Below are 6,000 nucleotides of genomic sequence, written 5' to 3'. Positions count from 1 at the left end.
TTCATGTAGCAGAGCCTCGTTATTGATTTAAAAATAACGATTTTTAATGCATTAGTTTATTTTAAATACCTAAATTAGCTTGCAGTAGCCCACACCTTGGCGCGAGACTAGCGTCGCCCAAGGCTCCTCCATTATCGCCCTCTGAACATCGCCACGCCGATTTCAGGCGCATTTCAGGCGCCATCTTGGACTGGGGAAGGCTGGCGGTCTAGCTGCTCGCTGGTACCGCCCTCTCTCCTTCCAATCTAATGGCGGATATAAACAACAGGTTCACCCGTCCGCGCAGCGGGCGCGCCGGCGGCGCGCCGAAGGCGCGCCAAAGGCGGGCCCGTCTGCGCCTGGCCCGGGCCGAGGGCCAGTCCCCCTGGTCTTCTTGACCCGAGTGTCCCAGATTGCCCTGGCTCATATACGCCAAATACGCTCAAGGGTCTACGGCCTTTAAAACAACAGTCCTGCATCCTATTAGACCCGATACTTTTTGAAGGTTTGGCTTCTCCCCAAACCTGCCCCTGTTGTCAACTTCAGATACCTATCCTTCATAAATCCTATCCAACTAAACCTAAGACTCGTCCCTCTAAACCTTTTCAATTGGCACTTATAAATGTCCGTTCGTTGGGCAAACATCGCCAGGATATAACTGACCTAATAGAAGACAACAACCTAGATATGCTGTTCATGACAGAAACATGGATGGATAACTCATCCGACCCAGACATTGTCATTGCGGTCCCTAAGGGATTCTCTATCCACAGATTGGATAGACCACGAGGGAGAGGTGGGGGGATTGCTTTCATTGTACGTGACTCATACATTGTCAGAACCAACACCATCCCCTTGCCTTCATGTGAAGCTTTGCAATTCTCTGTCAAATTGACCCCCTCTGATAATTTCAAAGGAGTCCTTTTGTACCGTCCCCCGGGATTAAGAACAGGATTTATCACCGATCTTAGATCCATCTTGGAATCATGCGCTCTTGACAATTCCTTCACTGTCCTTGGAGATTTTAATTTCCATTTTGATAAACCTGAAGATAAGGACACTGCTATGTTCCTAGGGGATATGACTACTTTTGGTTTATCTTTTATGGTCAAATCTCCTACGCATGATAGGGGCCATACTTTGGATGGCATCTTTTCCAATTCCAATGACCTCCATGTAACACAAACCTTTCCGGTCACCTGGTCTGACCATTATGTCATCATGGCATCACTTAACCCTCACCAATTAGTTGCTCCTCCGAAACCTGGCAACACTAATCAAACTTTCAAGGCATGGGACGATATAGACAGCTCCAATTTGAAAACCTCTCTAGTAGCCTCCATGCCTCCCTTCTCACAAGACCCAATCATAGCCACCTCTCAATTTTATAACTGGGTTGATGCAGCTGCATCCTCACTGGTTCCTATTAAGCAAGTATCCCGCAATAGATCTACTCCCTCAGCCCCCTGGTATTCAGCTGCCTTAAGACAGCAGAAACAACAATGCAGGCAGAAAGAAAGGCTTTGGCGCAAAGATTACGCCGAAGAGGCCAAAACTAAATATAAGGAAATGATAGCCAAATATAAACAAATGATTGATGAAGCCAAGAAATCATTTTTTAGTCACAAAATAGAAACTGCAAAAAACTTGTATAAACTTTTGTATGACACCGCAAAACAGCTAGCTGGTCATTCTCCTAACTTGACCCCTCCTCCATCCCAATTCCTGTGTGACACATTGGCCAACTTTTTCTTTAGTAAAGTTAATGATATATATTCTGCATTTACCACCAATATTAAAAATTCCTCTGAAAGCACACCGAACACACTTATTGGCCCCACGTTCACTCAATTTGCTGAAATTACAGAAGCCCAGGTTATGGACATAACTGCCATCATTAGATCAGGCTCAGCACTTGATCCTTGCCCTTTTAAAGTTTTACAGCCAGTTTTGGAAGAGATTACCCCGGCCATATCCTTCATATGTAACGCCATGTTTAAAACAGGTATCTACCCAAAAAGTCTAAAACAAACTATCATAAAACCTCTGTTAAAGAAGGCACATTTGGACAAGGATGAACCCAAAAGCTATCGGCCAATAGCCAACCTACCAGTCCTGGCCAAGATAGCCGAAAAGGCTATGAACAAACAACTCTCTGCTTTTTTGGAACAACACCAGCTACTTGACGAAACTCAGTTTGGGTTCCGCCAGTGTCACGGGACGGAGACAGCTCTGATTAAAGCAGCTGACGACATCGGACTCATCCGTGACACTGGGGGTACAGCAATTTTGATACTACTGGATCTATCTGCAGCCTTCGACACGGTCGATCATACCATCTTGATTGACCGTGTCGAGGGTCTGGGGGTACAGGGGACTGCTAGCAGACTCCTGGCCTCCTTTTTGGCTGATAGAACCCAGGTAGTTACAACGGGACCATTCCAATCGTCCACCATGTCACTGCCATGTGGTGTACCTCAGGGCTCATCCCTAAGCCCGACACTTTTTAACATCTACGTGTCGGGCTTAGCCAATGTCATTCGGGCCTTTGGGATGAGCCTTACATCCTACGCAGATGACACCCAGCTGGTCTTAGCCATCAAGAACAATGGCTATAAAGTGGCAGATGATCTCAGGGCCGGTATGATGGCAATAGGGAGTTGGATGGCCTCCAATTGCCTAAAATTAAACTCAGAAAAAACTGAGGTAGTTGTCTTTGGACAATTAACACCTGAGTGGTCATCCAATTGGTGGCCCTCCTCGATGGGCTCTCCCCCCGAGCCTGTTAGCAAAGTGAGGAATCTGGGAGTCATCTTTGATGAGCGTCTCACGTTCCATCCACACGCTAACCAGATCACCTCTTCAGCTTTTTATAAACTGAAACTTATTAAAAAAGTTCTCCCTTTTTTACCTGATAAAGCGGGCAAAACCCTTGTCACTTCTCTTGTGCTATCCACCTTGGATTACTGCAATGCCCTGTTCCTCAATGCACAGGAGGGTGTCTTAAATAAACTACAAACAATACAAAACTCTGCCGCGAGGCTTTTGGGAAAAATCCCTAAACATCACTCTGCCTCCAAAACCATCAAAGAGTTGCACTGGTTATCCATTAAAAACAGGATAAAATTCAAGACCCTGTGCATTGTGCATAAAGCGTTGCATAACCAAGGATCAGCTCATCTCATCCGCAATTTGACTCCTTATCGACCACCCAGAACATTACGTTCATCCTGTTCAGGAGATCTTGTTATACCCCGAACAAAAACGGTCTTATGGGGTGATAGAAGATTCCTGGTATCAGCCCCCAAGTTGTGGAACACTTTGCCATCTGCGATTAAAGCCAGTCCATCTTTATGGTCTTTTCGTAAACAACTCAAGACCTGGCTGTTTAATCAATAGACCACCTTTAGTTTCTTCAGGGTAAATATTCAGATACTCAGCGCCGAGACGCCCATGGGCCTTTGCATGCGCTCTATAAATCTCAAAAAATAAATAAATAAATAAATAAATATCAGGTGCTGCAGGAAAGATATGATTTGCCTGGGGGAGGATTTTTGATACATGCCGCTTTGACATCAGCGATTCGGAGACATTGGAAGGAGGGGTCAGTGGAACCCAAAGTGACAATGGCGTGTCAATATGTGGTGATGGCTGCAGGGACCTTCAAGGCGGTTACGTGCCTTTATTCAACGATGCTCAATGAAGGGCTTGCACCACTGGACAACTTACGACAAAAATGGGAGACAGGCATTGTGAAGCCAATACCGGAGACTACATGGGGGCATATCCTACGCAGGGCTTGGAAGGGTACCAGGAACGCCCGGTTCCAACTGGTGCATTTTTTTTATACTGCACAGGGTATACCTAACACCGGGTAAGATCCGAAAATATTTTCAGGCCGAGGACGCAGCGTGTCCTAGATGCGCGAGAAGAGGTCCAGGACTAGGGGACTATTGGGAAGAGGTGGGCGACCTGCTGAATGCGGTCCAGGACTAGGGGACTATTGGGAAGAGGTGGGCGACCTGCTGAATGCGGTCACTGAGCGACACTTGGATTTTGATATAGCTACATGCATACTACACTGGTTCCCTCACACGTCCAAAACGAAGGTGAAGAGTAAATTTGTAGATATGGGGTTATTATTAGCAAAGAGAGAAATAACGATGCACTGGAAGTCGAAGGAAGGTCCCAACAGCAAGAGATGGAAGGCCGAGCTAAGTAAATGGGCTAGCAGTGAGAATGTTGCCAGATTCCAGCAGGCGAGACGCTCAAATAATGAGAAAGTATTCGAATCAGCGACTGCATGGAGGCGCTGGTACAATCCTTGGCTGATCAGCAAACAGGCGAGGGTTAGATGGAGTGCGTTACTTATTAGTGGCTACCCACGAGGACATCATGGCTATAATTGTACTGCAGTTAGATCATGAAATGTGTTTATCTTTGCGCTCAATGTGATACACACCAGTGGAGAGGGAGGGGGGTGGGCATTAGTTGGGCTTAGAAATAGATTAGCAAGTAGTTTGAAGTATGTATCAAGGTATGGCTAAGGGTCACAGATAGGTCATACTGCCACTGTTGAAGGAGAGAACTGATGCATTAGTTGATTACTGCTGTACTGATGTAAAGAAAAGTTCCAGAATACGACTCTGATAAATATGGCTGTGACCTGTACTGTATTTTGCACCTTTATCAACATGCAACCAATAAAATATGTTTTAAAAAAAATGAGGTATTAACATGAACTTTGATCATCCGTTTATGGGTGGCCATTTGTCTCTCCCTCTTTTCGCCATTTATTTAGAGCTGCTGGAAGAGCTGATAGGATTCCAAGTTTCTCTTCTCACCAGTATGTTTACATCCCCCTACTCCACCCGAGTATAATTCGCGTGTAAGTCTGCCATATCTCCATGCCTTTCAGAATTTAAAGTCTTCTTGCTTTGTGAACGTCAGTCCTACGAAGAATGATTCTTTTTCTAAACCCTTACTCTATTTTCTATGACACAAATGCTCCATTGTGGTATCTTCTATTACATTGTTAATTTCTATTTGAATTTTAAATCTCACATTTCATCTTTATCTAAATAGTGTTTCTTTCAAAATAGAAAAGTCTTGCTTTGACTTGTTGACTTATTGACTTCTAGACTCCCACTCATATGTTAATTCTTTCCAGACTACGGAGGAAACCATAGTAGCCAACTTGATTGTTTCTTTACTGCTGCTTCTAAATGGTGGTTATTAAATAGTAAGGAAAAGCTTTAATTATTGACGAGTAATTGCATATCTGAGATCCCAGATACCAACATAGAATCACAGACTCCATTACATAGTAATCGTAACCAAAATACCTTTTATTGAGTAAATAATTCTTTTCCTTGAAAATGTTTTAAAAATACCAAAGTCTGAAATTCCCTGGAAATGAACTAAAGCTATTTTTGCCTTAAATATCCATACCAACAAAAAAGATACATTTTTTGCAATAACTAAAATCTATTATCTTAAGTTTACATACATTCATGCATTAACTTGCCAAAATGGACCCAAGGTTCAAACTTGTTCATACCCCAAGATGATCATATTGATAGCTAGTCAATACAAGTTGATATTTTCAGAAAAAAAGAAAAGAATGGGAACATATTTTTTTTATACATGTTTTAAGCCAGAGCTTATGTGAGCATCTCCTAATGCCAGTGACTAGTTCACAATGAAAGACATTTACATTTCTACAAACATCCGGTATAAGTCAAATACTATTCTTGTTTTGTCCAGCTGGTGAGAGACAAGCATTCCTGTCAGGTACAATACATGCATGCACAAAGCCTCCTTGGAATTTTAAGATGGTCTACTATTCTGAGTCCGGGATCCACCGGAGGCAAAATATATATGGTCTGTTGTAGTAGGATGGCAAAAGCTTATCTCAGGTAGTTCTTGTATAGATACAGTTTGATGTCTTATAAAAAGTCCTTTTATGTTATAAATACATTACTAAACTATTCACATACTACATTTTTCTCTTAAAAGAAA

This window comes from Lissotriton helveticus, chromosome 9, assembly GCF_964261635.1.
Source record: "Lissotriton helveticus chromosome 9, aLisHel1.1, whole genome shotgun sequence".
NCBI lineage: Eukaryota > Metazoa > Chordata > Amphibia > Caudata > Salamandridae > Lissotriton > Lissotriton helveticus.
Note: the sequence above shows the minus strand (reverse complement) of the source record.